Source organism: Pseudophryne corroboree, chromosome 5 (assembly GCF_028390025.1).
Source record: "Pseudophryne corroboree isolate aPseCor3 chromosome 5, aPseCor3.hap2, whole genome shotgun sequence".
NCBI lineage: Eukaryota > Metazoa > Chordata > Amphibia > Anura > Myobatrachidae > Pseudophryne > Pseudophryne corroboree.
The window spans coordinates 778,296,004-778,323,234 of NC_086448.1; the positions used below are offsets into that span (position 1 = coordinate 778,296,004).

The following is a 27,231-nucleotide window of genomic DNA, read 5'->3' on the forward strand; positions in this document are numbered from 1 at the left end:
CATTCTGCTGGAACGCCGTACGCCCCCCCCTATGGGACCACCAGTAGCGGTTCTTGCCACGGGCAAGCAGGACTTTTGCCCGGGGTGCCGCTTTCCCAAGGGCTACTGTGTCCAGATGGCGGAGGCGGTACTGTGTCCAGACGGGGAATTGGAAAGGTCCTCTCCACGAAGGGAAACTAGACATGCAGTGAGGTAGCGTCTAGTTACCCTTCGCGGAGAGGACCTTTCTTTGCTAGGGGAGCCTGCCGTGCAGTGCGCCTGACGTCATCGCGCACCGCATGGCAGTTTAGGACAGTCATAGACGCTAGGGGTCATAATTGACCTCTAGTGTCTATGCGCTCCTATGGATCCGAGAAGCGGCGCCGGCAGCGGAAGATGGGCGGCAGCAGTGGTCGGGAAACGGGAACAGGGCTGGTGAGTATTCTTGATTTTTTTTTTTACTAGGGGCACAGCTACTGGTGGGCAGAGTAATGGGGGCAAAACTAATGGGGGCACAACAGCTACTGGGGACAAAACTAATGAGGGCGCAGTACTGAGGGCACAGCTGCAGGGAGCACAACAACTAATGCAGGCACAACTAATGAGGGCGCAGTACTGGGAGCAAAACTACTAGGGGCACAGTTGCAGGGGGCACAACAGCTACTGGGGGCACAACTAATGGGGGCACAACTACTGAGGGCGCAGTACTGGGCGCACAGCTGCAAGGGGCACAGCTACTGGGCATAGCAGCTACTGGGGACACAACTACTGAGGGTGCAGTACTGGGGGCATAACAGCTACTCGGGGCAAAACTATAGGGAGCAAAACTGACCACGCCCCTTCACTATGAAGCCACACCCTATTTTTGGCGCGTGCCTGCGGCGCGCACTAACTCTATTTCACCTGTGAAGGAGGGAGGGGGGCGCCAAAATAAACTTTTGCCCTGGGAGCCACAAGGTCTAGAACCGGCCCAGGGGACCACCTGTGCCATTGCAGCCACAAATTGTCCCTATGCTTAATCCGCCAAAGTTTGTCTAACCAATTGACTCCAGGTCACTCCCATGTCTCTGTGTCATCTAAGCAGCCTGCTTCCTCCTCACAATCCACGAATCTCTCAGATGTTTCATCTGAAGAGGAGGGGGAGCATACTGTCCTCTCAGACACTGAATCAGGTGTTTCTGACGAGGATTCCCCATTGCAAATTGATGTCCCGACCCTATCAGTTCCAGGCTCTGCCATTTGGACTGGCTACGGCTCCTCAGATCTTCTCCAAAGTCATGGCCGTCATGACAGCCCATCTCTGTCGACAGGGAGTCAGAATCATGCTGTATCTGGATGACTTGCTGATTCTGCCAAACTCCCTCGATGTCCTCTTCAGTCATCTACAATTGACCGTAAACTTCCTACAAGCCCCTGAGTGGGCTGGTCCCAGCTCAGAGCATGGTGCACCTGGAGGCACTACTGGACAAACACAGTCAGCGGCTGTTTCTGTCTCCAGAAAAGTCCTGAAACTTCAGGACAGAATAAGATGCTTCCTTTGTTGCCCCAGAGTGTCGATATACTCGACGATGCAAGTACTTGGTCTGATGGTGTCTGCATGGTAGAGTACGCTCAATTTCATTTCCACCCTCTGCAGAGGTTAATCCTTTCCAAGTGGGATGACCTACCTCATCGGATCAGATCTCACGTGATCACTTTCACTCCAGAGGTTCGTCTGTCACTGACCTGTTGGCTACAGAACCAGCAACTGAGGCAGAGGTCGTCCCTTCTGGATCCCCAACTGGGTCCTGCTGACAACGAAAGCCAGTCTGAGGGGAAGTGGCGCGGTGTGGAGCAACACTCTTTTCAGGGTCACCGGACCAAGGAGGAATCGCTCCTCCCAATAAACATTCTGGAGTTGCGGGCGGTGTTCAATGCATTGACTCTCATCCTGCCTCTGGTACAGGACAGGCTGGTTCAAGTATGGTCAGACACTGCCACCACGGTGGCATGCATAAAACATCAAGGCAGCACTCAAAGCTACATGGCTATCATGGAAGTGTCAAAAATTCTTCATTGGGCGGAATGCCATCTGCCAGCACTGTCTGCAGTATTCATTCCAGGCATCCTACACTAGGAAGCGGACTTCCTTAGTCGCCAGGACGTGCACGCCGAAGAGTGGAGTCTTCATCCAGAAGTCTTTCAACTCCTAGTGGACAAGTGAGGTCTACCAGATGTAGACCTGATGGCATCTCGACACAATCACAAAGTTCCGGTCTTTGGATCAAGGACCAGGGATCCTCAAGCAGCGTTCGTGGACACACTAGCAATTCCATGAAACTTTCGGCTACCCTTCGTGTTCCCTCCAGTGTTACTCCTGCCCAGGGTCCTGCGGAAGTTCAAACAAGAAGGAGGATTTCTACTTCTAGTCGCTCCAGCGTGGCCCAGATGGCATTGGGTCTCAGACCTGCAGAGTCTGTCGACAGTGCGTCCCCTTCTACTTCCTCAGCGCCCAGACCTCCTTGTACAGGGCCCTTCTCTTTATCCGTACCTAGCCAGACTGGCTTTGATGGCGTGGCTCTTCAAGCATCACTCCAGAGGGCCAAGGGTTTCTCTGAGGCGGTCATCCAAACTATGTTGAAAGCCCGCAAACTGGCATCTGCCCGGATTTATTACAGGGTCTTGAATTCTTACTTCACCTGGTGTGCTGATAAGATTTATGATGCATACAGATTCAGAACTTCCAGAATTCTGGCTTTTCTGCAACGCGGCCTGGTCTTAGGACTTTGTCTGGCCTTCCTCAAGGTTCATATATCTGCCTTGTCGGTTTGGTTTCAGAGAAAAATTGCGTCTATACCTGACGTTCATACATTCACTCAGGATGTCTTACGGATTCAGCCTCCCTATGTCCCTCCTGTGGCTCCATGGGATCTGTCTGTTGTCCTGAATGCCCTGCAAGAGTCTCCATTTGAACCTCTTGAGTCAGTGGACCTTAAATGGCTCACGGCCAAGTTCTCGTTTTTACTGGCTATTGCCTCTGCTAGAAGGGTGTCGGACTTAGGCGCCTTGTCCTGTCGTCCACCCTTTCTGATATTTCATCGTGACTGGGCAGTTCTTAGAACTCGCCCAGGTTATGTACCTAAGGTGGTGTCATCTTTTCACCTTAACCCAGAGCCGGATTAAGGCTTCGGGGGGCCCGGGGTACTTAAAACAAGGGGGCCCTAAGGTCTAAAATTAAATTTATATATATATATATATATACACACACACACACACAGCAGAATAGCTTGGCACTCAGGACAAAACTGCAAAATGTAGGGTGCCTTCCCAAAGAAATTAATAATCACCAGTATGTTACGTATAAGAATGAGGAGACACTCCAGTGTAAGTCAAGAATCCTGTGTATTAATAATTCAGCATAATTCCAAACATGTCAACGTTTCTAGGTCCGCAGACCTTTTCGTCAGGACGTACAGCAAAGTGACTTTGTTGTACGCCCTGACGAAAAGATCTGCAGACCTTGAAACGTTGACATGTTTGGAATTATGCTGAATTATTAATACACAGGATTCTTGACTTACCCTGGAGTGTCGCCTCATTCTTATACGTAACATACTGGTGATTTTATATATATATATATATATATATATATATATATATCAGACCAAAAAAAAAAATTAAAGAACCCTTTTTACTGCGCTGATATACAGTATAGCTCGTACCACTGAGAAATGCCTCCTGTCAGTCAAGGCATTAAATTAGAAATAAAGAGAAAAAAAGGTTTCTCATGGGAGCTGGACCACCTCAGATATCACTTTAAGATGCATTTATTCTTAAAATTTAACAGTAAATACTGTAACAATATATAAAAACGTCAATAAAACATGCAAATGTCTTTGTACCATAAATGAACAATACAGACTAATAATCTGACGAAATATGTGTTGGTGATATCAATTCTTCCACCAAAGCGTTCAGAAGTGTGTTCAAATTCACAATTGCGCGAATACCCAACGCGTTTCGTCCATACAGGACTTCATCAGGGGTCGTGATCGATATGGTCAAAGTTTGTAAGTTTCAAAATCCCAACCAGCTATTAGCCGTGGGTATGGAAGATATTATAGTATTCGTATTTATCATATATAGTTCATCAATGTACAAAACAGTGAAATTGCTGTGACAATGACCGAATTTAGATCTTTCTTATTCAAAATAGGAATTTTCTTATTACACCTAAAAGGTCATTGTCACAGCAATTTCACTGTTTTGTACATTGATGAACTATATATGATAAATACGAATACTATAATATCTTCCATACCCACGGCTAATAGCTGGTTGGGATTTTGAAACTTACAAACTTTGACCATATCGATCACGACCCCTGATGAAGTCCTGTATGGACGAAACGCGTTGGGTATTCGCGCAATTGTGAATTTGAACACACTTCTGAACGCTTTGGTGGAAGAATTGATATCACCAACACATATTTCGTCAGATTATTAGTCTGTATTGTTCATTTATGGTACAAAGACATTTGCATGTTTTATTGACGTTTTTATATATTGTTACAGTATTTACTGTTAAATTTTAAGAATAAATGCATCTTAAAGTGATATCTGAGGTGGTCCAGCTCCCATGAGAAACCTTTTTTTCTCTTTATATATATATATATATATATATATATATATATATATATATATAAAATGGCACACTACAATTTCAACTAGGGGAGGATCGGGTAGTTTATAATATAAATATATATATATATATATATATAATATATCTGTGTATAAATACACGCACACACTATATATATATATATATATATATATATTACACACACAAACAAACATATATTTACACAAACACATATACATATATACAAACATATATATATATATATATATATATATATATACCCATAATATTAACTTCAATTATAATAACAAAAAAGGTAATGCAGCCTGTCTTACTTTGCACTGATGGGAGACAGGCTGTGATGAGTGGCAGACACACACAGAACAGGAGGAGAGCACGTTCCTCTCTCCTCCGCCAGTTATTACAACAAGTACCAGTCCACTCGCGCCGAGGCTCTGCATGCCCGGGATCCCGCCTCCTTTCTCCCCTGCAGCCTGCGCTCCAACCAGTCACGGAGCCGCAGGCTGCAGATTCACATATCATTGGACAGCCGTGCCGTCATTCGGCTCGGCTGCCCACTAAAGGTCTGCAGCACTGGCGGCTGCTTGATGGCTGTCAGACGTCAGTGGGGTGAGCAGGGTGCGCACGTTGCAGATCGGATCGGAAATAGAGATCCGATCTGCGGTGGGTGGCGGGGGGCCCTCTTACAGCATGGGGCCCAGGGGTACTTATCCCCAGAGCCCCCCCCTTAATCCGGCTCTGCCTTAACCAAGAGATTGTGGTTCCGGCCTTTGGGGGGTAATTCAGAGTTGACCGCAGCATCAAATTTGTTAGTAGTTGGGCAACACCAAGGGGGTAATTCCAAGTTAATCGCAGCAGGAATTTTTTTTAGCAGTTGGGCAAAACCATGTGCACTGCAGGGGAGGCAGATTTAACATGTGCAGAGAGAGTCAAATTTGGGTGTGGTGTGTTCAATCTGCAATCTAATTTGCAGTGTAAAAATAATGCAGCCAGTATTTACCCTGCACAGAAATAAAATAACCCACCCAAATCTAACTCTTTCTGCACATGTTATATCTGCCTCCCCTGCAGTGCACATGGTTTTGCCCAACTGCTAAAAAATTTCCTGCTGCGATCAACTTGGAATTACCCCCCATGTGCACTGCAGGTGTGGCAGATATAACATTTGCAGAGAGAGTTAGATTTGGGTGGGTTATTTTGTTTCTGTGCAGAGTAAATACTGGCTGCATTATCTTTACACTGCAATTTCGATTTCAGTTTGAACACACCCCACCCAAATGTAACTCTCTCTGCACATGTTATATCTCCCCCCCCCCCCTGCAGTGCACATGGTTTTGCCCAACTGCTAACAAATTTGCTGCTCTGATCAACTCTGAATTTTACCCCCTTTATCTCTTCTGATTTGTCCTCCAAAGAGCAGTCTTTGGATGTGGTAATGGCTCTCCGTGTATATGTGGAGAGGTCAGATTCCCTTTTTGTCTTTGACAAAAAATATTTCTCTTATGGCGCTGCAATACGGAGCTGCAACAGAAAGTACTAAAAAGGTCACCAACCTATAGTGAATTGGAAAAAGAAAAAAAGGTACAATCTCACTTTGCGCTCCAATGTCCCAGAAATCCAAACATGTCCTCGTGGACAGATGAGAAGATATTCAGATCAACATGAAATATAAAACAAAAAACACAACATAGGCCCTCATTCCGAGTTGATCGGTCGCAAGGCGAATTTAGCAGAGTTACACACGCTAAGCCGCCGCCTACTGGGAGTGAATCTTAGCTTCTTAAAATTGCGACCGATGTATTCGCAATATTGCGATTACTAACTACTTAGCAGTTTCAGAGTAGCTCCAGACTTACTCTGCCTGTGCGATCAGTTCAGTGCTTGTCGTTCCTGGTTGACGTCACAAACACACCCAGCGTTCGCCCAGGCACTCCCACCGTTTCTCCGACCACTCCTGCGTTTTTTCCGGAAACGGTAGCGTTTTCAGCCACACGCCCCTGAAACGCCGTGTTTCCGCCCAGTAACACCCATTTCCTGTCAATCACATTACGTTCGCCGGAGCGATGAAAAAGCCGTGAGTAAAATTACTTTCTACATAGCAAAGTTACTTGGCGCAGTCGCAGTGCGAACATTGCGCATGCGTACTAAGCGGATTTTCATTGCGATGCGATGAAAAATACCGAGCGAACAACTCGGAATGAGGGCCATAGTGTAATACTGTAAATATGAAGAGATCTTTTCCAACTGTGTAAACGAAAGATAGTGGTATTGGTATAGTCCCGATAGATATCCAAGAATCCACCTTCTTCTAAAGGCACCCGAAATGGTGTTCAAGGTCAGGGACACTCTTTTATTTTTTTCAGTTGACCAGACAAGGCACGCTGCACACCAGGGTGATTTCACACTGTGAATCTTGAAAAAGACGCTGCATAGAGTCAAAATGCGTCGACACAGTGTGTTTTGCGGGTGACAATTCAGCTTATCCATAGAGGGGAATATATAACAATGTGATACCCGGGTCTATTGTTGTCAGCTGATTTCCAACATTGCTTTCCCTATATGGTACGGCTATTTGTTCACCCGTTCATATATACTGTAAACATAAAAGAGTGTCTTTGTCCTAACTGGAGTTTATTTCTGGCTCTTAATTCGGTGTGAGGGATATCATCTTATACCTACACGAAATGAGGAGCGATCAGAGATCCTAAAAGAAACCTTTCTATGTTTCAAAATCGCCTTATACAAGTAAGCATTCATGGAAGGATTCACTACTACATACCTTGAACACCATTTCGGGTGCCTTTAGAAGAAGGTGGATTCTTGGATATCTATCGGGACTATACCAACACCACTATCTTTCGTTTACACAGTTGGGAGAGATCTCATCATATTTACAGTATTACACTATGTTGTGTTTTTTGTTTTATATTTCATGTTGATCTGAATATCTTCTCATCTGTCCACGAGGACATGTTTGGATTTCTGGGACATTGGAGCGCAAAGTGAGATTGTACCTTTTTTTCTTTTTCCCTTTTTGTCTTGTTTGGTTTTCGCAAACGTGGCTGGCCTGCGAATAAGCAAACCTTGACCAGATGGATTAGAATGGTGATTGCACAAGCTTATGGACTCCCAGCTCCTGCTGCTATTAAAGCCCATTCTACTTGGTCTGTTGGACCTTCTTGGGCGGCCCGCCGTGGCGTGTCCGCAGAACAATTGTGCAAGGCGGCCACCTGGTCCTCTGTGAACACGTTTGTTAGGTTCTATGCCTTTGATACTTCCGCCTCCTAGGATGCTTCCTTTGGATACAGGGTTCTCATACTCGCTAAGGCGTGACCCTCCCTTGAGGAACTTCTTTAGGACATCCCCGATGTTTCCCTGTGGAAACCAATGTAACATGCTGCAGAAAAGGAGAGTTATGGTAGACTTAGCATTGTTAACTCTCTTTCTGCGAGGTACATTGGTTCCACAGGGCGCCCACCCTGAAGCACCTAGCTTCTATGGGTTTGTATGGCATAAGCCGCTGGTCCCTTCTCCTGTCGTGAGAATGTGGTTCTATGTGACTAACATCTACAGTACCTTCTCTCTTACCTGCTCTTGCATTGGACTGGTTAACGAAACTGAGCTCATAGTGCCTGGAGGCAGGGTTATAGAGGAGGCCCCAATGCATCCTGGGACAGCCTAAAGCCTTAGCCTGTTGGTGCCTCTGGATCAAGATCCACTCTACATCCCCGATGTTTCCCTGTGAAACCAATGTACCTCACAGAAAGAGAATTAACAATGATAAGTTTACCATAACTCTCCTTTTTACTGATTAACATTAGTCATTAAACCCACTTCAAGCCTTCCCAGTGCTAGACATTGGTTTGTATATTAAAAAAATTTGTCTTGCAATAAAAAATAATGATATATATATGATAAGGAGCAAGATCGATGGAACACATTCTGAGGCAGATTGGGACAAGTTAGATGTGAGACACCGAGGTACAGCAGACTAAGGCAACATGTACTAAGCAGTGATAAAAGTGAAGAAGTGAGCCAGTGGAGAAGTTGCCCGTGGCAACCAATCAGCTGGTCTGTATATGTTTGTCGTATGCAAATTATAAATGTTATGTCAATGCTGATTGGTTGCCATGGGCAACTTCTCCACTGGCTCACTTCTACACTTTTATCACTGCTTAGTACATGTCCCCATCAAGCTGAGATGAAGACATCAGGAGCTCCGAAGATGGAACTGCAACACAACAAGGATACCTAATGGCTAAGGGTTACTGCAGAAGAACAGGCAGAAACAGCAAGGTGTGAAGCTTGAAGCTTTGTGGCGAATACTGGAGTTGGAGACGCTGAACAAACTGGAGATACAGGAACACCAGAAATAAAGAAACTCAATACAGGAACACCAGAAGCTTAGGAAGTTCTGGCAATGATTGGCAACATCTAGGGGTTTAAATAGGCTGCCCAAAGCCAGGAAGCTTGGCCAGAGTCGGTCATGTGGTCAGAGTACATAAAGAAAGTGGGTATTGTGTCTGCTCTGATATCACAGGCATGATGGCGGCCTCGATGCACAGAGCTGCGGGTCTGGAATGAAGAAGGAGAGAACCCAAGAGCTGATCCAACCAGAGGAAGCACCTTCCTAGATGGACACCCCTACGATGACCTCCTACAATGCCAGATCCGCTAAGCAGGGCCTGAAGTCCAGCATGTGACAGTGAGCAATTATGGACAGCTTGCATTCAACTCTGTATGTTCCCCTCCCACCGAGAAGGAACTCATCTAGGTAGTCCACAATAGCAAATATTCAGTGGTATTTTTGGTGGCACAGAAAGAGGAATTAGAGATGTGTCCTCCTACATCCATACTGCAGTCACGTTAAACAGACCTTCTACTCGCACCTAGTCATGAGCGTGTTTACTAACACCGGGCGTGTTATTTTGCGTTTTTCTCATTGAAAATACAGTACATCTATTATGTATACAAATAAGACACACAAGCCGACTCTTCTGATTAAAATGATATGCGGCATGCCTATAATCAGTATACAACTTTGGCTGTATCTGCATATGAAATGCTACGTTACAGTGTTTTCCTGGAAAACAGCCACTGACACTGTAACGCAGCATTTCATATGTAGATACAGCCGCAGTCACATGGGCATGCCGCATATCCTTTTAATCTGCAGAGCCGGCTTGCGCAACTTATTCATATAGCATAACGAAGAATCGATGAGACACATTTTCAGTAAATAAAGGTGCCCAACGTTAGAAGAGCTGCCTGTGAACTGGCAGCTCACTCACGCCAGGCATCTCGCAGTGCATGGCGTATTGACAATAGATGTAGGAGGACACATCTGCAGCAGCAGAAAGGTGGCGATACCACTATATACTGTAGGTCATTGGTAAGTGAACAGTGCAACAAAAAATTCCAACTATGGGGGTAATTCCAAGTTGATCGCAGCAGGAAATTTTTTAGCAGTTGGGCAAAGCCATGTGCACTGCAGGGGAGGCAGATATAACATGTGCAGAGAGAGTTAGATTTGGGTGGGTTATTTTGTTTCTGTGCAGGGTAAATACTGGCTGGTTTATTTTTACACTGCAATTTAGATTGCAGATTGAACTCACCACACCCAAATCTCTCTCTCTCTGCACATGTTATATCTGCCCCCCCTGCACTGCACATGGTTTTGCCCAACTGCTAAAAAATTTCCTGCTGCGATCAACTTGGAATTACCCCCTATATCTAGTACAGGAGAAAAGTCTGCAACACTGCCATAAGATGCAACCTTTTCAGCTGACCTCCATTACCTCCCAGTCAGCGTCCTGAAACACCCATTAGTACCACGCATCTACATTTGATTTACGATGCGTGCAGTACAACTCATTGGTTGTTTGTGTGAATATCGGCGTACAGTGCGACTCTGAAGCAGGCTCTCTATCTTATGTATGGAAGATTGATGGCCATTTAGCCCTGCACTCTACAATGTGGCCTAGTTAGGGTTAAACAAACCAAATTGTAGAAGATCATCTGTATATGGGTGTTATTCATAGATGGATGCAGATCTTGCTTCCCTCAGCACGATCTGCGTCCATCTACCCACATGTGTGTGTCGTCGCCCCGCGATGCATCCTCAGTGCATTCAGGTCTGAATAGACCCCTATGTTTGCTTACTGTACAGTGCTTAAAGATGTAGCGCTCATTTCTTCCAGGCTTTAGGATCGAGACTTAGAAGCATCTGTAGCTTTGCTGGAAGGTGGAGAATGCTGCTCAGATGCTCTTTGCAGTAGTGTAATGGTTACGTTGGAGTCCAGCCTTTCATGGGACACGTGTGTGTTTCAGTTTTATGCCTTTCTATTTATAGTTGTTGAAGTGCAGCTAGAAATGTCTCTCTTCACCCAAGTGCAAATGAAATTAGCAAAATACTTTGTTACAATAAAAATACGGGATGACATCCGATCACTCCTGGCTCAGACCTAGGACAAAAGCCATAGGCTACATTTACAAAGCAATGGCGTTGTGGGCCCTTCCATGAAGTGAGGTATCCCTTAAAAATCCTGCGTATCTACTACATTTCTAAATAATACGGGTGGTCATTCCGAGTTGATCGCTCGCTAGCAGTTTTTAGCAGCCGTGCAAACACTATGCCGCCTCCCACTAGGAGTGTATTTTAGCTTAGCAGAAGTGTGAACGAAAGGATCGCAGAGCGGCGGCAACGTTTTTTTGTGCAGTTTTAGAGTAGCTCAATACCTACTCAGCGCTTGCGATGACTTCAGACTGTTCAGTTCTTGTTTTGACGTCACAAACACTCCCTGCGTTCGCCCAGCCACGCTTGCGTTTTTCCTGCCACGCCTGCGTTTTTCCGAACACTCCTGGAAAACAGTCAGTTGACACCCAGAAACTCTGCGGTCAGCAGTGCGACTGAAAAGCTTCGCTAGACCCTGTGGGAAACTGCATCGTTCGTTGTAATAGTACGTCGCACGTGCGCATTGCGCCACATACGCATGTGCAGAAGTGCCTTTTTTTGCCTCATCGCTGCACAGCGAACTAATGCAGCTAGCTATCAACTCGGAATGACCCCCACTATCCTTTAGAGTCTAGACAGTAGGCTGTGTGTTGCAAACCAGTTGCTGTGGAACTACACATCCCAGCGTGTCGTGCCACAGTTTTGCTGTTAGGACATGCTACAAGTGTGTCAGGGCAAGCTTGAGATGTGTATTTCCACAACAGATGGTGTTCTAGATGTTGACTACCCCTGCATTAGATTGTAAGCTCTTACAAACAGAACCCTTTCAACCTCCTGTCCCACTTCTGTATCTTTTTTCTGAGGGGGTAATGCCAAGTTGATCGCAGCAGGAATTCTGTTAGCAGTTGGGCAAAACCATGTGCACTACAGGGGAGGCAGATATAACATGTGCAGAAAGAGATAGATTTGGGTGTGGTGTGTTCAATCTGCAATCTAATTTGCAGTGTTAAAATAAAGCAGCCTGTATTTACCCTGCACAGAAATAAAATAACCCACCCAAATCTAACTCTTTCTGCACTTTATATCTGCCTCCCCTGCAGTGCACATGGGGGGTCATTCCGAGTTGTTCGCTCGTTGCCGATTTTCTCTATATTGCGATTAGTCGCTTACTGCGCATGCGCAATGTTCGCAGAGCGCATGCGCTTAGTTATTTTACTCAAAAGTTAGGTATTTTACTCACGGCATTACAAGGTTTTTTCTTCGTTCTGGTGATCGTAATGTGATTGACAGGAAGTGGGTGTTTCTGGGCAGAAACTGGCCGTTTTATGGGAGTGTGTGAAAAAACACTGCCGTTTCTGGGAAAAACGCGGGAGTGGCTGGAGAAACGGGGGAGTGTCTGGGCGAACGCTGGGTGTGTTTGTGACGTCGAACCAGGAACGACAAGCACTGAACTGATCGCACTGGAAGAGTAAGTCTCGAGCTACTCAGAAACTGCAAAGAAAAATCTTTTCGCAATATTGCGAATACTTCATTCGCAATTCAGCTAAGCTAAGATTCACTCCCAGAGGGCGGCGGCTTAGCGTGTGCACTGCTGCGAAAAGAGGCTAGCGAGCGGACAACTCGGAATGAGGGACATGGTTTTGCCCAACTGCTAACAAAATTCCTGCTGCGATCAACTTGGAATTACCCACTGAGTCTCCTCAGTCTCACCTTATGTGCAATATATTTTATCATTTATCAATTCTGCGGTGCTGCAGAGCAGGGCCTTTGTGTACAGAAGTTATCCACCTGACTATGGGCCTAATTCAAGGTTGATTACAAAACAAGATTCTCCTCTAATGGGCAAAACCATGTGCACTGCAGGGGGGGGGGGGGGGGGGGTAGATATAACATGTGCAGGGAAAGTTAGGTTTGGGTGGGGTGTGTTCAAACTAAAATCTAAATTGCAGTGTAAAAATAAAGCAGCCAGTATTTACCCTGCACAGAAACAAAATAACCCACCCAAATCTAACTCTCTCTGAATATGTTATATCTGCCCCCCCCCCCCCCCTGCAGTGCACATGGTTTTACCCATTAGAGGAAAAAGTTGTTTTGCAATCAACCTTGAATTAGGCTCTATACCACCTATTAAATCACTGTGCTCATACCATGTCCTGCTCATTGGCTGCTTTGCTCATGAACAAACATAACGCCAGTATAATACTATGTTCCCAGTGCAAGACCGCTACCTCCCCGCATGTTTACAGCACAGTACACGTGTCTATCAGTCTCTTATCTGGACTTGTCAAATTTCGGATTACACTGTCTTTTGAACTTACCATAAAGTACTAATATCTTGCTATTACACATACATCCTAATAAACATCAAGCTCTTCCTAGTCACTACACATGCCAAGATGTAATCTGAACATTATTAATTCCTGAGCGAAGGAAGCACAGTTCTCCCTTTCGGGAACACTAGGTGAAGAAGACTCACATGAGTTTATAAGAGGTAAAATGTGACTCTCTTATCATCATTCATTTATATTGCACCATCAATGTTACACCGCACTGTACAAGGAATATTTATCATTCATATCAGTCCCTACCCCATTGGAGTTTATAGTCTCAGTCCCCTAACATACAAGCGCACACACATGTATCATCACACACTTAGGTTACCTTACACGGGCCATACATCTTCCTGCCTGATTCCCCATTCCATCCGATTTGCCAGTTAGGGAAAGACTGCGTGTTTCAATCCCAGACTCGCCAATCCCAATTTTGGATTCCAGTATGTTGGATTCTCCAGTACCTTGAGGAAACATACAAACTCCACACAGATAACCTATGACCAGGATTTGAACTCCTGACTTCAGTGCTGTGAGATAGTAATGCAAGCCACTGCGCTACATTGATGTACATGGTGGCATAATGGTTAACCCAATGCATTTGATTATGTCACATCAATTTCAGTGGTCAGTTTAATTAATCTTAATTATCCCATAGAAACATAGAATTTGACGGCAGGTAAGAACCACTTGGCCCATCTAGTCTGCCCTTTTTTTTTTTTTTACCATATTTTTTATCTCAAACCTTATTTGATCCTCATTTCTTTGTAAGGATATCCTTATGTCTATCACATGCATGTTTAAATTGCTCTACTGTCTTAGCCTCTACCACCTCTGATGGGAAGCTATTCCACTTATCCACTACCCTTTCTGTGAAGTAATTTTTCCTCAAATTTCCCGTCATCGTGTCCTATTGCTTCTATTCATTTGGAGAATGTTTCCCTCCTGGACCTGGTTAAAACCCTTAATATCCATAGCACACAGTTCTTCTCCCACTCCCATTATGGGAATCTGTGATTTTGAAAAGTATGAATTAGAAAATGCTGTCTTGGATGGATTTCCCAGCTATTTAACTTGGCAAAATAAGAATCTATTATTTAAAATTTTGACAGGTTGAAAATGCTTAATGGCTAGAAAAGAACGGGAAGCCCCCACATTACCGAACACGAGTCGCTGATAACCGTTATATGATGGATCACATGTCACATTCTGAAAGCATGAACATTTAAAGTGTTTGGGTATCAACTAATATAATAAATAAACAATGATGCCTGAAACCTATGTACATTTTCTTTTTAAATTATAATATTTAGGTTTCCTTTCTTTTGGTAACAAAAATAAAACCATGCAGCTTTTATTTAGTAAATCACAGTGATTTCCCCAAATACAATTGGCAGCTTAAAAGTTCAGAAAGGTCATTTAATAGTAGTAAAATATGAAGCTGCACATCATAGATTTTCACCCTCTACACAGGTGTTCTGTACCCTCACCATTTGCTTCTGGGAATCACAACTCTGGATATGCTATGCATTTGCAGGACCTATAATTATTATTATTACCAGTTATTTATATAGCGCTCACATATTCCGCAGCGCTTTACAGAGAATATTTGGCCATTCACATCAGTCCCTGCCCCAGTGGAGCTTACACTCTATATTCGTACTGTACACGCACACACATTCACGCTAGGGTTAATTTTTGTTGGGATCCAATTGACCTACCAGTATATTTTTGGATTGTGGGAGGAAACCCACGCAAGTACAGGGTTGAATATACAAACTCCACACATTTAGGGCCATGGTGGGAATCGAACCCATGACCTCAGTGCTGTGAGGCAGTAATGCTAACCATTACACCATCTGTGCTGCCCATGGAATATGTATGGCGGCAACAACATCACTGAGTCATGGTTACTATACGTATTGGGGTAGCCCCTTCATTAATTACAAGTTGTTTGCTTTCCCCTAAAACAGTTCTCCTTGGAGACTCATTTACATTACTATGATCATCCTTTATGTGGCGCACAAGGCATCTGCAGCGCCCAATTACCCAATTAGAGTACATAAACAAAATAAAACAGAAAAATAGTGACTTACAGCGCGGTATTAGCATCCAGAATCGCAGTATTCCATCTGGATTTGTCACTGATCACATGGAGTCCATCCCTGCAGTATGCTCAGAGTGGTAGCAGGGCTCCTGGGTGTGCGCAGTCCCGCTAACCACGCAATATAGTCAAAATCGCAAGAAACGTTAGTGCAGATCGCAAGGTGAAAGTCACCTTGCGATCCCGATTCGATCCCGATGCGCAGTGCCGCCAGGTCGGCATCGCAAGAAAAGATAGACTGTGCAGGCAAGTCAATCCTTGCTAGATCGGTGTACTATCTAGTTCATCTCACATGTCAATGACATCTCACATAAGCCAAAATCTCACATAAGCCAAAATCGTAAGCACACATAGTCCATATCTCAAGAAAAGTTAGTCAAAATCGGTGTTGCTGGGCTCCAGGGAGTTCAAGGGAAATCGCAAGTGAAAATCGGGCATAGCAAGGATCTCACCGTGTGTACACACCCTTTGATACATGGGGTGATACTAAATATTTGAGGTCACCCTCCAAAAATGTGTGACTAAGCCACAAATATTTACTGATAAATGGGCCCATTGTTGTGTTGGTAGGTTCCTCACCATATAAATAGTTTGAGCCAATGGAGGCGTGGTAAATTATAGGAAGGTGCCAATGCCTATAACGATTGGGGTTATGTAAAAATCGTACCCGGTATCAACTGGTAGATCCTACACCCATCTCAGTGTGTGCAGCTTTTCACCTACACAGTGACCAGCAGTTTTCCTCAGGATATTGGGTACTTACTGTGAAATCGTACTTATTATTTCCTTCTTGTACATGCTAGTAAGTCCACGTAATTATTTTTGCTGCCATCATGCTTACCTATGTCCAGGAGACTCCAGAACTGCATAGACCAGCCTCCAGGATCCCGCAGTGAATTATGGCTCCCAGCTGCTCAGTGGCACAAAGTGCAGCATTGAGCAGGCAGTTGGCAGGGGCTATGATTGGCAGTGCCAGTTAGGGAGTAGTCTTCCTGAAGTACTGAGCAGTGGGCCTTATTCAGGTTGGATCGTAGTTGCACAGCTACTATTAGCAGTTTTCCATTACGATGCTTAGCAATACAAATGCAGGAGAAACAATTTGCGATTGCTAAAAACTGCAATGCTATCGCAGTTCGGGATGAACATCGCAATGTTCATCTGCGACTGCAGTCTGAGTAAGTCTGACCTTACTCAGACTTGTACGAAAAGAAGAAGAAAAGAATGTCTCTTTGCTGGTGCACATACAATTTTTATGTGCGCCAGCAAAGAGACATTCTTTTCTTCTTCTTTTCATACAATTCAACTTGTCTCTGGTAGCACCCCCGATTATCCTGTGAACGACATAATATTTATTGATGGATATTAGCCAGGGTTTTTTCAATTCAATACAAATTCTATTTAGCTGGTGCAGAGCCTTATCCCATCCCCCCCATTCCTTTTTATGATCCTTACTCAGACTTGCAGTCGCAGGGAGGCTAGCGACGCCAAGGAAACTGCTACAGCTTTTCAGTTCTTGACCTTGCCACTCCCGGAAAATGGGGGTGACACGCTCCCGTTTTGGCCAATGCTGGCTGCCCCGTCCCTCCCTGCAAAATCCCCCTTCTTTAAAAAAAACATATTTCTCAGCAACCCATACCTGTGACTCAGGTTCTAAACCTCACATGCTATAGTCAGACGCTGCTAGTGCATAAGAAACCTGGTCATTCTAACTATAAAGCTAGGTATAAATGTCAGTTTGAACCTTTGTAGCTAAACAGAGCTATGTAATGTGTACCACTACCCACACAGCCACATGCAGTCACTCTACATAGTTCTGCTTAGCATGGTTTTATACTGGTAATTACAATTAGCTTCAAATAGTTAGAATTATCAGGCTTCATTTGCATGAACAAATAGCTCCATGTCTTCATTTGGATATATTGTCTTGTTTTTCTTTTTGGATGAAACTTTGAAGTTTGGATATTTTGATGTGACAACCTCTAAATTAACAGAGACGCTACCTTTATTAATCATATTGGTTGGTTCGATCTCTTTTTGTCTCCTCCTGTTCTGTTGACTTTACATATATAACCCTGTATAAAATATCAATTGTTCTTTGTCACTTGACGCTGTTTGCCTGCTTATATTGGTACTTGTTGTACCCCTTTGTCAAAACTTCTTAAATTTTTCAATAAAAAATGATTGTACAAAAAAAAAATAGCTCCATGTGTTAGGTGTCTGACTTCCAGGCTTCATTTGCTGGACCAAATAGATCTATGTGTTAGGTGTCTGACTACAGTGCATGAGGTTGAGATCTTAAGTCCCATTTATGGCATGCTAAGAAATATGTGTTTTAAAATAAGAATTTACTTACCGATAATTCTATTTCTCATAGTCCGTAGTGGATGCTGGGGACTCCGTCAGGACCATGGGGAATAGCGGCTCCGCAGGAGACAGGGCACAAAAAGTAAGCTTTTAGGATCACATGGTGTGTACTGGCTCCTCCCCCTATGACCCTCCTCCAAGCCTCAGTTAGGTACTGTGCCCGGACGAGCGTACACAATAAGGAAGGATCTTGAATCCCGGGTAAGACTCATACCAGCCACACCAATCACACCGTACAACTTGTGATTTGAACCCAGTTAACAGTATGATAACAACGAAGAAGCCTCTGAAAAGATGGCTCACAACAATAATAACCCGATTTTTGTAACAATAACTATGTACAAGTATTGCAGACAATCCGCACTTGGGATGGGCGCCCAGCATCCACTACGGACTATGAGAAATAGAATTATCGGTAAGTAAATTCTTATTTTCTCTAACGTCCTAGTGGATGCTGGGGACTCCGTCAGGACCATGGGGATTATACCAAAGCTCCCAAACGGGCGGGAGAGTGCGGATGACTCTGCAGCACCGAATGAGAGAACTCCAGGTCCTCCTTAGCCAGAGTATCAAATTTGTAAAATTTTACAAACGTGTTCTCCCCTGACCACGTAGCTGCTCGGCAAAGTTGTAATGCCGAGACCCCTCGGGCAGCCGCCCAAGATGAGCCCACCTTCCTTGTGGAGTGGGCATTTACAGATTTAGGCTGTGGCAGGCCTGCCACAGAATGTGCAAGTTGGATTGTGCTACAGATCCAACGAGCAATCGTCTGCTTAGACGCAGGAGCACCCATCTTGTTGGGTGCATACAGGATAAACAGCGAGTCAGATTTTCTGACTCCAGCCGTCCTTGAAATATATATTTTCAATGCTCTGACAACGTCCAGCAACTTGGAGTCCTCCAAGTCGCTAGTAGCCGCAGGCACCACAATAGGCTGGTTCAAGTGAAAAGCCGAAACCACCTTAGGCAGAAACTGAGGACGCGTCCGCAGTTCTGCCCTGTCCGAATGGAAAATCAGATATGGGCTTTTGTACGATAAAGCCGCCAACTCTGATACTCTCCTGGCTGAAGCCAGGGCCAGTAGCATGGTTACTTTCCATGTAAGATACTTCAAATCTACCGATTTGAGCGGCTCAAACCAATGGGATTTGAGAAAATCCAAAACTACGTTGAGATCCCACGGTGCCACTGGAGGCACAATCGGGGGCTGTATATGTAGTACACCTTTGACAAAGGTTTGTACTTCAGGCACTGAAGCCAATTCTTTCTGGAAGAAAATCGATAAGGCCGAAATTTGAACCTTAATAGACCCCAATTTGAGGCCCATAGACAATCCTGCCTGCAGGAAATGTAGGAATCGACCCAATTGAAATTCCTCCGTTGGGGCCTTCTTGGCCTCACACCACGCAACATATTTTCTCCAAATGCGGTGATAATGTTGTGCGGTCACTTCCTTCCTGGCTTTAATCAAGGTAGGAATAACTTCCTCTGGAATGCCCTTTTCTTTTAGAATCCGGCGTTCAACCGCCATGCCGTCAAACGCAGTCGCGGTAAGTCTTGGAACATACAAGGTCCCTGCTGAAGCAGATCCCTTCTTAACGGTAGAGGCCACGGCTCTTCCATGAGCATCTCTTGAAGTTCCGGGTACCAAGTCCTTCTCGGCCAATCCGGAGCCACGAGTATTGTTCTTACTCCCCGTAGCCGTATAATTCTCAGTACCTTTGGTATGAGAGGCAGAGGAGGAAACACATACACGGACTGGTACACCCACGGTGTTACCAGAGCGTCCACAGCTATTGCCTGAGGGTCTCTTGACCTGGCGCAATATCTGTCCAGTTTCTTGTTGAGGCGGAACGCCATCATGTCCACCTTTGGTTTTTCCCAACGGTTCACAATCATGTGGAAGACTTCTGGATGAAGTCCCCACTCTCCCGGGTGGAGGTCGTGTCTGCTGAGGAAGTCTGCTTCCCAGTTGTCCACTCCCGGAATGAACACTGCTGACAGTGCTATGACATGATTTTCCGCCCAGCGAAGAATCCTTGCAGCTTCTGTCATTGCTCTTCTGCTTCTCGTGCCGCCCTGTCTGTTTACGTGGGCGACTGCCGTGATGTTGTCCGACTGGATCAACACCGGCTGACCCTGAAGCAGCGGTTTTGCCAGGCTTAGAGCATTGTAAATCGCTCTTAGCTCCAGTATATTTATGTGAAGAGACGTCTCCAGGTTTGACCACACGCCCTGGAAGTTTCTTCCCTGTGTGACTGCTCCCCAGCCTCGTAGGCTGGCATCCGTAGTCACCAGGACCCAGTCCTGTATGCCGAATCTGCGGCCCTCTAACAGATGGGCACTCTGCAACCACCACAGAAGAGACACCCTTGTTCTTGGTGACAGTGTTATCCGCTGATGCATGTGCAGATGCGATCCGGACCATTTGTCCAGCAGATCCCACTGAAATATTCGTGCGTGGAATCTGCCGAATGGAATTGCTTCGTAAGAAGCCACCATCTTTCCCAGGACTCTTGTGCATTGATGTACTGACACATTTCCTGGTTTTAGGAGGTTCCTGACAAGTTCGGATAACTCCCTTGCTTTCTCCTCCGGGAGAAACACCTTTTTCTGAACAGTGTCCAGAATCATTCCCAGGAACAGCAGACGTGTCGTCGGGGTCAGTTGAGATTTTGGAAGATTCAGAATCCACCCGTGTTGTTGAAGCACTACTTGGGTTAGTGCTACTCCGACTTCCAGCTGTTCTCTGGACCTTGCCCTTATCAGGAGATCGTCCAAGTAAGGGATAATTAATACGCCTTTTCTTCGTAGAAGAACCATCATTTCGGCCATTACCTTGGTAAAGACCCGAGGTGCCGTGGACAAACCAAACGGCAGCGTTTGAAACTGATAATGACAGTTTTGTATCACGAACCTGAGATACCCTTGGTGTGAAGGGTAAATTGGGACATGCAGATAAGCATCTTTTATGTCCAGGGACACCATGAAGTCCCCTTCTTCCAGATTCGCTATCACTGCTCTGAGTGACTCCATCTTGAACTTGAATTTCTGTATGTACAGGTTCAAGGATTTCAGATTTAGAATAGGTCTTACCGAACCGTCCGGCTTCGGTACCACAAATAGTGTGGAATAATACCCCTTTCCCTGTTGTAGGAGGGGTACCTTGACTATCACCTGCTGAGAATACAGCTTGTGAATGGCTTCCAATACCGTCGCCCTTTCTGAGGGAGACGTTGGTAAAGCAGACTTTAGGAACCGGCGAGGGGGAGACTTTTCGAATTCCAACTTGTAACCCTGAGATACTACCTGCAGGATCCAAGGGTCCACCTGTGAGCGCGCCCACTGTGTGCTGAAAATCTTTAGTCGACCCCCCACCGCCCCTGAGTCCGCTTGCACAGCCCCAGCGTCATGCTGAGGGCTTTGTAGAAGCCGGGGAGGGCTTCTGTTCGTGGGAAGTAGTTGCTTGCTGCAACCTCTTACCCCTTCCTTTGCCTCTGGGCAAATATGACTGTCCTTTTGCCCGCTTGTTCTTATAGGAACGAAAGGACTGCGGCTGAAAAGACGGTGTCTTTTTCTGTTGGAGGGTGACCTGAGGTAAAAAAGTGGATTTTCCGGCTGTTGCCGTGGCCACCAGATCCGATAGACCGACCCCAAATAATTCCTCTCCTTTATACGGCAATACTTCCATATGCCGTTTGGAATCCGCATCACCTGACCACTGTCGCGTCCATAAACTTCTTCTGGCAGATATGGACATCGCACTTACTCTCGATGCCAGAGTGCAAATATCCCTCTGAGCATCTCGCATATAAAGAAAAGCATCCTTTAATTGCTCTATAGTCAATAAAATACTGTCCCTATCCAGGGTATCAATATTTTCAGTCAGGGAATCCGACCACACCACCCCAGCACTGCACATCCAGGCTGAGGCTATTGCTGGTCGCAGTATAACACCAGTATGTGTGTATATACTCTTCAGGGTAGTTTCCAGCCTCCTATCAGCTGGATCCTTGAGGGCGGCCGTATCAGGAGACGGTAACGCCACTTGTTTTGATAAGCGTGTGAGCGCCTTATCCACCCTAGGGGGTGTTTCCCAGCGCGCCCTAACCTCTGGTGGGAAAGGGTATAATGCCAATAACTTCTTTGAAATTAGCAGTTTTCTATCGGGGTTAACCCACGCTTCATCACACACGTCATTCAATTCCTCTGATTCTGGAAAAGCTACAGGTAGTTTTTTCACACCCCACATAATACCCCCCTTTGAGGTACCTGCAGTATCAGAGATATGCAAAGCCTCCTTCATTGCCGTGATCATATAACGTGTGGCCCTATTGGAAAATACGTTTATTTCTTCACCGTCGACACTAGATTCATCTGTGTCGGTACCTGTGTCGACTGACTGAGGTAAGGGACGTTTTACAGCCCCTGACGGTGCCTGAGACGCCTGGACAGGTACTAACTGGTTTTCCGGCCGTCTCATGTCGTCAACTGACTTTTGCAGCGTGCTAACATTATCACGTAATTCCATAATTAAAGCCACCCATTCCGGTGTCGACTCCCTAGGGGGTGACATCACCATTACCGGCAATTGCTCCGCCTCCACACCAACATCGTCCTCATACATGTCGACACACACGTACCGACACACAGCAGACACACAGGGAATGCTCTTATCGAAGACAGGACCCCACTAGCCCTTTGGGGAGACAGAGGGAGAGTTTGCCAGCACACACCAAAGCGCTATAAAAATGTATATAAACAACCCTAAAAGGTGTTGTTTCTGTTATATGCGCTTAATATATAAAAATATCGCCAAAATATGCCCCCCTTCTCTGTTTTACCCTGTTTCTGTAGTGCAGTGCAGGGGAGAGTCCTGGGAGCCTTCCTCACAGCGGAGCTGAGCAGGAAAATGGCGCTGTGTGCTGAGGAGAATAGGCCCCGCCCCCTAAAACGGCGGGCTCTTCTCCCGGAGTTTGCGATATATGGCAGGGGTTAAATACATCCATATAGCCTCAAGGGCTATATGTGATGTATTTTAGCCATAGAAAAAGGTATTATACATTGCTGCCCAGGGCGCCCCCCCCAGCGCCCTGCACCCTCAGTGACCGCTGGTGTGAAGTGTGCCGACAACAATGGCGCACAGCTGCAGTGCTGTGCGCTACCTTATGAAGACTGAAAGTCTTCTGCCGCCTGTTTCCGGACCTCTGGACCTCTTCAACTTCGGCATCTGCAAGGGGGGTCGGCGGCACGGCTCCGGGACCGGACTCCATGGCTGGGCCTGTGTTCGATCCCTCTGGAGCTAATGGTGTCCAGTAGCCTAAGAAGCAAATCCATCCTGCACGCAGGTGAGTTCACTTCTCTCCCCTAAGTCCCTCGTAGCAGTGAGCCTGTTGCCAGCAGGACTCACTGAAAATAAGAAACCTAAAAAACTTTTTCTAAGCAGCTCTGTATGAGAGCCACCTAGATTGCACCCTGCTCGGACGGGCACAAAAACCTAACTGCGGCTTGGAGGAGGGTCATAGGGGGAGGAGCCAGTACACACCATGTGATCCTAAAAGCTTACTTTTTGTGCCCTGTCTCCTGCGGAGCCGCTATTCCCCATGGTCCTGACGGAGTCCCCAGCATCCACTAGGACGTTAGAGAAATATAGTGGGATATAACTGAAGGAACAAGTCATCAACAGAGTTTGCCTGCCCCATCCCCAGAACATCAGTAGAACATTGGCCAATAGACTCAGAGCCTTCTCCTTAGAAAAGATTTGGTCCAAAGAAAGAGACCCCTCCCGCGTGCACCACTGATACAGGTTCACTCTGGACAAAATTGTAAGGAGACTCTTATGCACAATTGCCAGGTGTTTTAAATACGGTCCCTGTCTCTCCTAATAAATGTGAGGTATAAATCTGGCTAAACTGTGTGGTAATAGGAGAAAAACTGAAGAAATGTTTGTCGATTTATCTAAGGAAAGGGGTAGTAGTAAAGTGGTCAGAGGGTGGACTTTGATGTGACGCTTATACTTTTGCACATCACACCTCTTCAGCTTTGTCCATTGTTATACACAGTGGTGCTGTCCAGCTTTCTGTGGCTTCTCCTAAGATAGGCATTCACCGTGTTTTACAGATGTTGTTGTATCCCTCAGATCATGAGCCATTCCAAGACTTCACCACACTTTTTTCTTCCCATCATTCTGGTACAGGTTGATCTTCGTTTCATCTGTCCAAAGCATGCTGTTCCAGAACTGGACTGACTTTTTTTTAGATGTTTCTTTGACAAATTCTAACCTGGCCTTTCTACTCTTGGGACTTATGAATGGTTTGGACCTTACAGTAGGTGAACCCTCTGTATTTGTTCTTGTGAAGTTTTCTCTTTATGGTAGACCTGGATAATGACATGCCTACCTCCTGGAAAGTTTTCTTCACTTAGCTGGATGTTGTGAAGGGTTATTTTCTTTAACGGATCCTGCGATTATCCACCACTGTTGTCTTCTGTGGATGTCCAGGTTCACCAGTGCGTTCTTTTTTTCTCGGAATGTGCCAAACTGTAGAGTAGGCCTAAAGTTCTTGCTGTCTCTATGATGGATTTTTTTTTCTAGCCGAAGGATGGTCTGTATTTCTTGCATTGAGAGCACCTGTGACCGTATGTGGTGGGTTCACAGCAACAGCTTCCAAGTGCAAATGCTACACTTTGAATTAACTCCAGACCTTTTGCCTGCTTAATTGATAAAGAAATAACAAAGGAATAGCCCAGACCTATCCGTGACAGCTTCTGAGTCAAATGTCCAATTACTTTTAGTCCCTTGACAAAGAGGGGGCTACATATTAAATAGTTGTAATTCGTAATCCGTTTCTGCAATTTGTATGTGAATACCCTCAAATTAAAGCTGATAGTCTGCACTTTGAACCCATATTCATTAAATAACTGTAACTTAAATAGTTTTGGTAAACAGCTCAAATGAGAAAAATTGTGCCAATGTCCAAATATATATGGACCTAATTGTAATTGTACAGGAAAATATATTTCAGGTTGCTCTCTCTAGTTAGCTGCGGAAACATTTCCCCCCTATATGCAGATGTGGCCATATGCACTTATCCTGATGGGGCAGATGTAACATGTGCAGAGAGAGGTAGATTTGGGTGGGGTGTTTTCAAACTGAAATCTAAATTGCAGTGTAAAAATAAAGGAGCCAGTATTTACCCTGCACAGAAACAAAATAACCCACCCAAATCTAACTCTCTCTGCACATATTACATCTGCCTCCCCTGCAGTGCATATGGGGGGTCATTCCGAGTTGTTCGCTCGTTGCCGATTTTCGCAACGGAGCGATTAAGGCAAAAATGCGCGTGCGCATGCACTAAGTAATTTAGCACAAAACTTAGTAGATTTACTCACGTCCGGACGAAGAATTTTCATAGTTGAAGTGATCGGAGTGTGATTGACAGGAAGTGGGTGTTTCTGGGTGGAAACTGACCGTTTTCTGGGAATATGCGGAAAAACGCAGGCGTGCCAGGATAAAACGCAGGAGTGTCTGGAGAAACGGGGGAGTGGCTGGCCGAACACAGGGCGTGTTTGTGACGTCAAACCAGGAACGAAACGGGCTGAGCTGATCGCAGTGTAGGAGTAAGTCTCGAGCTACTCAGAAACTGCTAAGAATTTTCTATTCGCAATTCTGCTAATCTTTCATTCGCAATTCTGCTAAGCTAAGATACACTCCCAGAGGGCGGCGGCCTAGCGTGTGCAATGCTGCTAAAAGCAGCTAGCGAGCGAACAACTCGGAATGACCACCATGGTTTTGCCCATCTGCTAACAAATTTGCTGCTGCGATCAGGTCTGAATTAGGCCCCATACCAACTGCATTACAGCAAAAATAGCAAAGTGACCCAGCACCTTTATTGCACTGCTGCTGTGATTCTGTAGCACAGACAAAAGTCTTGCTGTTAAAGCAAAAAATGCCAGGTGGCTCCCGATTGGATGGCAATGGATTCTTGTCCAATCAGGAGAAGGCTTCAGAATCCTGTATCCTGTGGCTCTTATAAATCAGTTCAGCAATTGTCCAGCAAAGATAACAGTACCAAGACTCTGCCTTATTGACAAGGGCCATAGTCCTTGGCGGTATCCGTTTGGATGGTCGACCATGTTATGGTCGACAGTCATTAGGTCGACCACTATTGGTCGACATTGATATGGACACATGGTCGACACATGAAAAGGTTGACATGAGTTTTTCAAATTTTTTTTCTTTTGGGGAACTTTTCCATACTTTACGATCCACGTGGACTACGATTGGGAACAGTAATATGTGCTGAGCGCAGTGATGCACATTGCCCAAAGCATAGCGAGCACTAATTGGGGTTCCCGGTCACTTTACGCAGAAAACGACATCAAATAAAGTAAAAAAACACGTCAACCTTTTCATGTGTCGACCTTTCATGTGTCGACCATTTGTCCATGTCGACCATGCCAATGTCGACCAATAGTGGTCGACCTAATGACTGTCGACCATAACATGGCCGACCATTCATACCTGAACCGTCATTGGCGTATCTATAATGGGTACAGTGTGTGGGGTGCACAGGGGCACCTGGATCCAGGGGGGCCACACCGCACCCACTGCACCCATGTTTAATTACTTACAGATGTATCCAATTACATATTTGCTCAATGCATACCCATGGGTAACACGGTAACACTTTGCCTCATCGCGGTGCATGTAGTCATACCCAAGGCTTTACAATGATGTGCCTATGGTTCGCGCAAGCGAGCGTCAAAGATGCAACTGGACACATCCCTTTCCGGAATCCCACGTCGGCGAAGCAGCCGCAGCAAAAATCACCAGGAAAATGGTGGCTGTGCATGCGCTGTAGTGATTAGTCACTAGAACATGGCAGGCACCACTGGAGACTGGCGAATGTGCCGGAGAGAGGAGAGGGGCTCGCACGGAATCTGCACATGGGCCCCCTCCTCTGGTAATCCGCCCCTGCTTATAGAGTTAAATAAGTTTTGGTTTCATTTATAAACTCCATCTTTTCCCAATAAAAAGTTTAGAACCCTTGAAATAAAGATGTGACCGTGCCCATCCTACCTGCGATTATTCACAATCGCTGGTTGTTTGCCACGACCAAGTGCCGGCAGCCGGGCACTGCACACGCATTCTCTTCCCACAGAGAATGCATTGTACATACACTCCCGCAAACGGGTCGCAGGCGGGTGTGAATAGTCGCAGTCGTGATGCATTCATGCCCATGACCCGTTTGCGGGTAAGATGAAGGAGGACCCATCTGTAGATGCATATATAGGGGTATATTCAATTAAAGTCGGATCCATTCCGACATGTATTTGTCGGAATGGATCCGACAACCCCT

At 45.6% G+C, this 27,231-nt stretch overlaps 1 protein-coding gene and 1 long non-coding RNA gene across 3 annotated transcripts in view; both read left to right on the forward strand.

The window, feature by feature from the left end:
- LOC134928506 (uncharacterized) overlaps positions 1-14,681 on the forward strand; it is a 28,682-nt gene extending 14,001 nt beyond the window's left edge. The window contains exon 2 of the long non-coding RNA XR_010177940.1: positions 14,517-14,681. This is a non-coding gene — a long non-coding RNA (uncharacterized LOC134928506). The remainder of the gene's footprint in view (positions 1-14,516) is intronic.
- The window catches only part of MINDY4 (MINDY lysine 48 deubiquitinase 4), a 379,811-nt gene that overhangs the window by 282,899 nt on the left and 69,681 nt on the right, over positions 1-27,231 (forward strand). The window lies entirely within an intron of this gene.